Raw genomic sequence first — 9,936 nt, forward strand, 5'->3', positions numbered from 1 at the left:
GTGATGGTGATGATGACAATGATAGCAGCGTGCACTTAAGACATATGTTACCTTATTGGATTCTCCTAACAACCCTGGGAAGTAGCTGCTGTTACCGTGTCCATTTTACAAATGAGGAAATTGAGTGTCAGAGAGGTTGAATGACTTGGCCAGCCTGGCCAGCCCAGACCCCCCTCCTTATTTGGTCCCATCTCAGAGGGAAGCATGCCTTCCTTTGGAGCCCCTCAACACCCCCATCGCCATGCAGTCCAGACCCTGTGCCTTCCCCTCCCATCGGCCCTTGCTCTCCCAGTGGCTCTTGGACCGCTGGACAGATGCGTGGCTTGGCTCGCAGCTTCCTGTTGCTTGTGTGGCCTTATTTTGGAAGAGACCGAGTCTGGCGCCTCGTCTGCTCTGGCCCAGCTCTCAGCCTCCTGGACAACACTGACCTCATGTGGTCGCACAGGAGGAAGCTTTCTTGATTCTTTGTGTTTCCTTCTCTTCCAGGAGACGCTCAGCACTTTAGACCGCAGGAAACCCAAAGGACCGGGTAAGAAAGCAAATGACGATGTCTTCATCGGAGCGCTTCCTCAGCTCTAGGGGGCCGCAGGGGAGGCCTTTGGGAAAGGGAAAGGGAAGCAAAAGTCTTGTTTCCTTATATGGTCCCCCCCTTTCCCTCAGATATTCTATTGATAAAATAGGAATGGAGGAGAGCAGGAAGGGCTAGAAAGACCTACTGACTTGATTTCCCTTTGATGTGCTAATCATAGCTCACCACTCTAGAACCCAGTAAGAGTGCCAAGGGCTCGCCATATATTAACTCCTTTGGCCCTCATGGCAACTCTGTGAGCTAAGTGCTCTGACTGTCCCCATTTTACAGAGGAAGAAACTGAGGCTCAGAGAAGTTCCTTGACGTGTTCAGGATCCCACAGCTAGGAGGAGCGCTCAAACTCAGTCACATAAGTCAAGGCAAGAAGCCTTTAAGTGCTTGTTATATGCCTAGCCCTGCCCTGTGCTAAGCACTGGAAATGTAAACATGAGCAGATAATGAGACTGTGGCTCCTCTCAGGAGAGCTTCCATTCTAATGGGGGAAGAAGACATATAAAAGGGAGCTGAAAAACAGGGGGTTGGGGGACAAGTCCACAGAGTCTGAAGTGGTGCCAGGAGAGGAGTGAAGGATAGCTGCCTGGACCCCAGGAGGCACTTGAGCACCCACAGGAAGAGTAGGACTAGGGAGTGGGGCAGAGGGATCTTCCAGGGTGAGGAGGCAGCTGAAGCCTGGTGGAGACTTCCTCTTTTCCTTCAGTTCCTATTTCCCTGAAATTGCCTCCCCCAGCTTATGCTCCCTGGCCACCCACCATTTTTGCAAATGTCTTGTGCAAGGCCAAGCTAGGAAGGATTTTATCATCTTGAAATAGTGATAAATCTCCTAACCAGGTCCCAGACTTCTCTAGTCTCCTTCAGCCAGTGACCCCCTCCCACCCCAGCAGTATCAGTACTTGTAAAAACCTCTCCTGGGCTGCGGGGGGGGCTGCGGGGGCCTGCGGGGGGGGGGGGCAGAGAAAGAGAGAGAGACAGAGACAGAGAGACAGAGACAGAGAGAGAGAGAGATCAGGAGCTCGGGCATCTGGTTCTTTCAGAGAGCAGCTGGAGCCCAGCTTCTCCTTCGTACTCCTCACCCTCTAGGGCCCTCTATGTATCCAAGAATCAGCAATCAGGCTTCTGGGATGGCGTGATGTGGCTCTTGTGACTTGCTGGTACTCCCAGCTGGCTGCTCATGGCAGTTGTACTCACTGACTAATGAATAGATCATTTCCACTCATTCCTGTGTTTTCCAGAAGAATACTAGATTTCAAGTCAGAGGAGTTGGGTTCAAATTCTGGCTTGGCCATTTACTGGGTGATCTTAGGCCTTGCTTTCCTCATCTGTAAATTAAAGGGCTTAGACTTTGTAACCTCTGAGGCGCCTTCCAGCTGCACTTTTACAGATGGCTCATCCTGCAGCCCCGCGCTGGTCAGGAGCTGGAAGTCAGCGAGTGTCGGCATACTTCAGTTCAGTCCCTCGACCTGACTGCCTCGTCTGGTCAGGCCAGGCTCAGGCAGTGGGGACTATTGACAACATATCAGTGATTCATCAGTGAGGAAGGAGCCCTTACCGACAACCTCATGAATCCAGAAAACGTGGCTCAGTGGGTGGTGGTGAAACCCCACAACCATTGAGGATGCCTGCTGGGTAGAGGAGGAGGAGGCCTGGCTTGGTGCTCTTCGCTCTCCAGCTGACTTCCCTCTCCCTCTTCAGATGTTCCTGGGGCTCTCTCGTTTGCCCCCTGCTGTCCCCTACCATGCATCATCCCCATGAACATGTTGTATATCACTTCCCTTCCTCAGTATAATGTCAACAGCTCCCTGGGGGGTAGAGACTGTCCTTTTGAAAACATGTCCAGTAGGCACTTAATGATGTGTTTTCTTGCTGGGCCTCAGTTTCTTTTTCTGTAAAATGAGGTGGTAGGATGGTGGTGTGACACCAAGGTCCCTTCCAGCTCGGGAGTAGGTTTGGCTTCTCTGAAATGAGGTCTGCCCAGAGACCATTGATCGGCCCCAGCCGTTAGCCAGGCACCTGCTGACAGGGTCCATGCTGATTTGCCGAGCTAAAAGAAACAAGTAAGTCAGTAGAAGCCGCAGTGTCCCAGGTGTCCCAGTGAGTCAGGAAAGGTGGTGGCCCCGTAGCCTTCATGCTGCCTGCTGTGACGATGATGGGGGAAGGCCAGGGAGGCAGGAGGCTAACTCTCCTTCCCACTCCCACAATCGGCGGGACTGGGAGGCCTGAGGGGGCAAGTCAGAAGCAAGCAGGGCCATTGGGACAATCTGCAAACAGCGTTCCTCCCACCTATCAGAAATCTCTCTCTTCCCCAAGCACACTGCGTCCTTGGCGAGCCTTTCCACTGGAGGTCAGGCCACTGCCCCCACTCCCAGGGCCAAGAGGACAGACAACTGGCTGGCCATCGCCCCTCCAAGGCCATCGCTCCATTACCATCCCTGGTTGGTCTTCCTTCTTTCACATACAGTCTAGTGCCACCCTTTCTCCATCCTCCTCACTGTCATTTAGTGACCTCCAGGTCATCATCCCAATTTATTCAATGCCTTCAGTACCTGGCTCACAATCTTCCTCTATCCCATCTCCTGCCTTCCTCCTTGGGGACTTCAATGTTCATGTTGACGACCACTCACTTCCTCAGCAATAAGCACCACCTTCTCCAGTTCACTTCAGTTGAACCCCGAAACGGTCACGACTTGCACTGGGCATCCCTCTTTCCGTCCAGTGCTAGCATTAAAGAGGTTCGGGGCCTCCGGTGTCTCCTTCGGTGGTCCACCATTAGTGTCCCAGGATGGGGTTATATAATAGCAGCAGTGAGTGAAAATCCCCATTATATTTGGAAGGTTAAAGCTGGAAGGGACCTCCGAAGACATCTAGTCCAACCCCTTGTTTTGCAGAAGAGGAAACAGCCCTGACGATGGGAAGAGCCTTGTCTGAGGGCACACAGTGAAAGTTGAAGGCACCACCCCGAGCAGGGTCCTCTTACTCTAAGCCCCCACATAGCCAGAGCTCACTACATCTCCTGGAAGATGGACTGCTCTGGGGAGAGCTGGGGGAAATCTTGTCCCTTTAGGATCCAGGCACAGATGAACCTGTGATCACTGGTATTGGTCAGGAGCTGAGCACGTAGCTTTGGCAGGAAGACAGAACCTGGTCAGGAAGGGGTTGAGACCAGTAAGTCTGAGGAGGAGCAGAGAACACGGGACCGACTAATCCTGGGCGGCCACGGGGGCAGGTCATCCTGAAGAGTCGTGCCCACTGGGGGAGATGCCAAAAAGCAAGGAGGAAGGGCACCAGAGGGAGAGTGACACTAAAGACAAAGGCCATGTCTTTATTCCCCCTTTCCTCTGACATTGTGGTATTGGTGGAAGGTCATTGCGCCTGGAATCAGGAGGGATCTGGGTTTAAATCCTGTCCCTAGTACTTTACAGGCTGTGTGACTTTGGGCAAGTTACTTACCTCTCAGTGCCCCAGGCGACTCTCTTAAACAAGAAAATCCTAGATCTGGTCCATCCTCCCTCCCCCCAATACCCCCCAGGAATGGTTGTGTTTTTTTTAATTTATATTTTTCCAGGAATGTTTTGATGATCAAATGACATAGTGCATGTAGAGTGCTTTGTAAACCTTAAAAGATTTTATAAATATCAATTCTAGGTTCTTTCCTCCTTCCTACCCTTCCTTCTTTCTTTCCTTCCTTCCTTCCTGGCATTGGAACTCAGGAGGACCCAGGTTTTCTAGTCCCCAGCTCTGCTGCTAATATTAGAGAAATCCCTTTGGCTCTCTGGCCCTCACTTTCCTGGTTGCTAGTGCATCCCTCTTTCCCAAAGCCCTTTGGTATGGGCCTCCCTCCTCACTGGTGGGAATGATGAAGACCCGACCCTGCCCTGCATAAAGGGGCGGGGCAGAGTCGGTGAGAGGCAGCTGAGCTCCCACCTTCAGCAGTCCCTTTTGGGAGTTTCCAGGTCAAGTCCCAGGACACATGAAGCTTCAGGTCTGCTTGGGATATCTGCTTCGGGTCTGTCCAGCTTCAAGAGAGAAGGTGGCAGATGCCACCCCCGCTTCAGGTTGCTGTCTTCTCAGTCTTTTCTGTCAGGGGCCTCTTCCATCTTCTCTCTTGAAGTTTGCTAAGTGCCCGAAGGGGACCGGCCGATAGCAGAAGCTATCACTTCTCCAGCCCCTCACGAAGGGCAGGGCATTCGTCTGCACCGATGGGGAGAGAGTCCCAAACTAATGGTCTCCGGGACAGGGGTTACATAGGATAAAAGGGTTATCCCGTGATCCCTCAGGTGGTCTCCCACTTCTCTCATTCTGTGACTTTGCTTTAGCTGCACCTCAGGTTGGCCTGTGAAGGAGCCAATGGAGTCGTTTCCAGCCTTCGCGATGGAAATGGGAAAAATGAATGGTTTGGCTCTATTTTGTCCATCAACGTCATCTGCATATGTGAGCCAGAGAGCATTGATTCTGACTAGATGATCAGATTCTTTGGAAAGTCTTGATGCTGATTTAAAGCAGCATGGAGGCCTGTCCTCTGCTCTGCAGGGGCCTTCAGGCTGAGATCAGATTTTATGTGTCATTTAACCTGTGTCTAAAGTAATCACAATTTCCAGTCAAATTACAGTGGAGAGAATGACCAGGGCTTTCCTGGAGACAGTAAAGCTGCCTTTGTAAGCCACTTGTGGAGAGGACTAAAAGTGAACACGCTCAAAAAGGTTTGGTGAAAGGCACAAATGCCTCCTTAGCACTGAATGTGATAGAAAAGCAAAATCTAGAAGTTTGTGAAACATGTAAAAAAGTAGAGGAATTCTATAGTGTAATTCCATCAATTATGTCAAATGTAGCTATAGAAACCAAGGAAAAGTCGCCAACAACCGGGTTATTTGAATTCAGCCCGAAGTTCTAGAGTACCTGCTCTGTGCCAGGCATCCTGCTAGGACCCGGAGGCAAACCCCAATGTACCAAATGTGCCAAATGTGCCAAATGTGCCCTGCTGTTGGGGAGGTTCCGTTCTGCTGGGAACAACTAGAAGCAAACAATGCATTCAGAATTGTCCTCATCGCTTCCTTCCCCACTGCCCCTCCTCCTTTCTGCCCTGTCTGTGTGGCTGGCACCCAGGCCAGAGCCCTCCCATCAGTCTGCACTCTGCCCTCTCCCTTGGCTACCCCCTGCCCTCCATCACACACGCAGCCAGGTAGGTGCCAGGGCCTGTCATTTTCCCCTGCCCCAAATCACCTTTCTCTGGGCACTGCCATCCCCTCTTTCTGACCTCTTGCAGGATTATGGTAATTGCTTCTTGCCAGGCCTTCCTATCCCTAGTCTTTCCCCTCTTCATCCTTCCTCCACTTGCCATAGTGATCTTCCTGGTATAGCTCCTGTTCACGACCCTTCAGGGGCTTGCCACCCTCTACTTCCTAACAAATGAAATGGAACTTAGGTTGGCATCTGACAGCCTCTGCAGGCTGGCTCTCCGCTACCGCATTGTGGTGTCCTAACGTCCAGAAGCTCTGGAGCTTTGGCTTCAGTGACAACCCAATGCTTTGGCTGACTGGGCAATAGAGAAGTCTGGACTCTTATCGCTTACCCTCAGCCTGGCTCGGGCCAGCCCCTCGACTCCTCTGGTCCTGTTCCCCCATCCCACAAGGGGGAGCTGCGTGTCCAGGTCTGGAGCCTGTGAGTCTTGCCTTCCGGCCAGATTTCTGGAGCCTCCCTTTTATAGTGGGGGCTCACGTGTCCTGGCTCCAGGCCTTTGTGTGGCTGTGTCCCTCACCTAGGAGGAAACCCTCCAGCTTGTCTCCTTAGTATGATATCCCTCTTTCTGCTCCCCAAATCCATCCCTCCTCCCTTCCTGGTCAAGCTTCCAGGCCACTCTATCTGGCCACTTCTACACATTTCAGCATTTTGGGGTGTTGCTAGGAGGCTCATTGCCCGTCCCCTCCCCCCACTCAGTTGAGTTTGTTTGGAACCATAAGGTTTACAAAGTGCTTTCTTTACTACGATGCATGAGATAGGTAGTGCAAGCATTATCTCTATTTTGCAGATGAGGAAACTGAGGCAAAAGGAGGTTAAATGACTCGGCCAAGGTTACCCAGCTAGTAAGCATCCACCACAGAGTTCAAACCCTGGTGTCTCCTGACTTCATGCCAAGTGCCTGTTCCCTTACACCAATAAATCAAACAATAAAGATCTATTAAGCACCTATGTGCCAGGCACTGTGCTAAGCACTGGGGATATAAAAAAGAGGCAAGACAGTCCTTGCCCTCAGGGAGCTTACAGTCTAACGGGATGAGGCATCATTCAAACAAATCTATACAAAGCAAGCTCTGTACAGGATAAATAGGAAATAACTAACAGGGGAAGGCCCTGCAGTGAAGAGGGGCTGAGGAGGGCTTCCTGTCCAAGGTTGAGACTTTATTTGGGACTTAAAGGAAGCCAGGGAGGTCAGTGGGCAGAGCAGAGGGGGGAGAGCGTTCCAGGCCTGGCACAGCCAGAGAAAATGCCCAGAGCTGAGAGATGGAGGGTCTTGTCTATGGAGCAATCAGGAGGCCGGCCTCGCTGGACGGAAGAGGACGTGGCAGGGAGTCAGGTGTAAGATGACCGGGAAGGCAGGAGAGGGCAGGACATGAAGGGCTTTGGATGCCAAACACAGGATCTTGTATTTGCTCCTGGGGCCGATAGGGAGCCAGAGTGGTGTGTGTATGTGGGTATGGGTGTGTGACATGATCAGACCTCTGCTTTAGGAAAGTCACGTCGGTGACTGAATGGAGGATGGATTGGAGTGGGGAGGGATTGGCAACAGGCTGCTTTCCCCAGCAGCTGCTGCAGTAGTCCAGGCATGAGGAGATGAGGGCCTCACCTGGATAGGGGCAGTGTCAGAGGAGAGAAGGGTGTATATCTGAGAGATGCTGCAAGACAAGCCCTGCTGACAAATTGGCTGTGGGGGTAGAGAGAGTGAGGGGTCCAGGATGGCTCCTTGGTTGGGAGCCTGAGGCATGGGGAGTATGGGGGTACCCTCCACAGTAATAGGGAAGGGTTTAGGGGGCAGATGAGTCCATTTTCGATATATTGAGTTTCAGACATCTACCGGCCATCCAATTTGAGATGGGAAACTGGAGGTTAGCAGAGAGCCTGGAGTAGGATGGGTAGATATGAGAATCATCAGCATAGAGAAGGTCATTAAATCCATGGGAGTTGGTGAGTTCACCAGGTGAGGCGGTATAGAGAAGACTGAGAAGGAGTGGTCAGAGAGGGAGGAGGAGAACCAGGAGGGAGTGGGGTGTCCCAGAAACCTAGAGAGAAGAGAGGACCAAGGAAGAGAGGGTGACCCACGGTGTCAGAGGCCGCAGAGAGGTCAAGGAGAATGAGGACTGAGAAAAGGCAACTACGAGACCATGAGTAACTTTGGAGAGATGGGTTTTGGTGGAGTGGTAAGGTTAGAAGCTGCAAGGGGTTAAGAGAGTGAGAAGAGAGTGGAGGCACATAGGGCAGGTGTCTTTCCAAGGAGTTTAGCCGCCAAGGACAGAAGACATACTGTATAGGATGATAGTTAGCAGGGATGGAAGGATCAGGTGAGGGTTTTTCAGAATGGGGAGACACGGGCCTGTTTGCAGGCAGCAGGGAAGGAGCCAGGGGCCAGGGAGAGGGTGAAGATAAGTGAGGGAGAGGGGATGGCCGAGGGGGCGATCTGCTGGAGGAGGCGGGCTGGAAGGGGATCCCCTGTGCAGGGGGAGGGGCTGGCCACGGTTAGGAGTAAGGCCACCTCTTCATGTGAGACAGGGTCAAGGAGGAGACAGTGGAGGAAGACACCTGAGAGACAGGAGATGGGGAAGAGGGGTGTAGAGGCAGCTCACGGTGAATGGCCGCCATGTTTTCTGTAAAGTAGGAGGCAAGATTCTGCCTGAGAGAAAGGGGGAGAGGGAGCCATGGCAGGTTTGAGGAGGGATGACAAGGTTGGGAAGAGACCCTGGGGTTGGGGGGCACACACAGACAAGCATCTCCAAAACGATAGGAAAGGATTGCAAGGGGGAGATAGGGCATTCCCATGGAACACTGAGGTGGAGGCCTGCCGACTCCTTAAGGAAGTTTGGGCTTCCCAGCGGTGAACGGCCAGGAATTGAATAGAAAGAGAGGAATTAGAGCGATGGCCTTGGAGAGGGCCCAAAGGCCACGCGGAGCACTCTGGGTTTTCTCCTCCGAGGGGCAATAAAGAGCCACTGGAGATTTTTTTGGGGGGGTGGGGCGGGGGGCGGTTGACGTTTTCAGATCTCTGCTTCAGGAATATCACTTTGGCAGCTGGGGGCAGAGATGGGAGAACGTCCGTGTGCCATCCAAAGGAAACCTGGCCCACAGCCCCTTAAGGGAACTGCCCAGTGAGGAGAGAAAGCTCTCCCCAGACAAGTCAGCTTTTCCCCGGGCTCCACTTGGGCCTGGGCCTGCCCACATTGCCATCTAGAGGCCCACTCAGACTACAGGCACTGGCCCGTACAAAGGGAACCGGCCGATTTTATTCCAAGGAAGTCCATTAAATGATACGGAAGCTGTTTTGTAAAAGGTAATTGATTCTGTCTGTCAGGAAAGAAAAAGACCACCACTTTCCCATACCGGGAGTCGAACCCGGGCCGCCTGGGTGAAAACCAGGAATCCTAACCGCTAGACCATATGGGAAGCTGCTCAGAAGGCACCTCGTCACTGCTCTGTTAAAGTAGCACTTCCTGTCTTGTGTTGGCTCACTGGCTCGACTCGGCTGGGCTCTGCCAGAAGCCTGGGGCTCTATTCCTGATCTCTCGGTCTCTGCCTGGGTCTCCCTTCTGAAGCTCCCTGGCACTGTTTACGTAAAGAATGGAGGGGCAACAGAAGCCGTGCCCAGAGAAGCAAGTGAGCTGCGTTCATTTGTTCGATAAATATTTTATCCGGAGTTTTTTTACGGGCAAAGTGTTAGGTAAGAGCCCTGGAAAGTAAAGTTCAAGCTCCCTGCACTGGCATCTAGCAGGGCACCCTTAACCTGCCAGCGGCACATGCCCATGTTGTCTGAGCTGTCCTGATGGCACTCACCTCGAGGACCCCCCTGCCCACCACCTGAGCCATGCTTCCGCTCGGTGAAGCCCACGCCGAGTGAGAGAGAGAGATAGTGAGATAGAAAGAGACTGAGTCAGAGAGAGAGACAAAGAGAGAGACAGAAATAGAGACACAGAGACAGAGACAAAGAGAGACAGAGAGGGAGAGAGACAGAAAGGGTGAGAGAGAACAGAGGGTCAGAGACAGAGAGAGAAGGAGAGAGACATACAGAGACAGAGAAAGAGATGGAGAGAGACAGACAGAGAAAGAGACAAAGAGGGAGAGCAGAGGGTGAGATAAGACACAGAGACAGA

General features: G+C 52.4%; 1 long non-coding RNA gene and 1 other non-coding gene across 2 annotated transcripts in view; one reads left to right on the plus strand and one right to left on the minus strand.

Annotated features, from left to right (window-relative positions):
• Positions 1 to 484: 484 nt before the first annotated feature.
• LOC114053708 overlaps positions 485 to 9,936 on the plus strand; it is a 22,496-nt gene continuing 13,044 nt past the window's right edge. The window contains exon 1 of the long non-coding RNA XR_003570413.1: positions 485 to 529. This is a non-coding gene — a long non-coding RNA (uncharacterized LOC114053708). The remainder of the gene's footprint in view (positions 530 to 9,936) is intronic.
• Positions 9,161 to 9,232, minus strand: TRNAE-UUC. Its single transcript has one exon. It is a non-coding gene; the product is annotated as a tRNA-Glu (tRNA).

The sequence above is a fragment of the Vombatus ursinus genome, unplaced genomic scaffold (assembly GCF_900497805.2).
Source record: "Vombatus ursinus unplaced genomic scaffold, bare-nosed wombat genome assembly UNPS02004179.1, whole genome shotgun sequence".
Taxonomy (NCBI): Eukaryota; Metazoa; Chordata; class Mammalia; order Diprotodontia; family Vombatidae; genus Vombatus; species Vombatus ursinus.